Here is a 323-nt window from a genome sequence, read left to right as displayed (position 1 = left end):
CCGGCCCCCTTTCTCCTTCCCTCCTCCTCTCTCCTTCCCTTCTGTCCCCCGGATGATCTCCCATAGCACTCTGTTGCGAGCCCATTTCTCCTTCCCTCCTCTCTCTCCTTACTCACCTCTCTCTCTCCACCCACGGCCCTCTCTCTGATTCTCTTCTTGGGTGTTTTCATGCAACAAGCTCTTTGTTGCAAAAAAAATTCTACAACAAGAGCTCTCTTGCAAAAAAATTGTAACAATACCTTTGTTGCAAAAAAAGTCTGCAACGAGATTTTTGTTGTGAAAAAAAAAATCTACAACAGGACCTTTCTTGCAAAAAAATTCCA

Source organism: Triticum dicoccoides, chromosome 7A (assembly GCF_002162155.2).
Source record: "Triticum dicoccoides isolate Atlit2015 ecotype Zavitan chromosome 7A, WEW_v2.0, whole genome shotgun sequence".
Classification (NCBI taxonomy): domain Eukaryota; kingdom Viridiplantae; phylum Streptophyta; class Magnoliopsida; order Poales; family Poaceae; genus Triticum; species Triticum dicoccoides.
Note: the sequence above shows the minus strand (reverse complement) of the source record.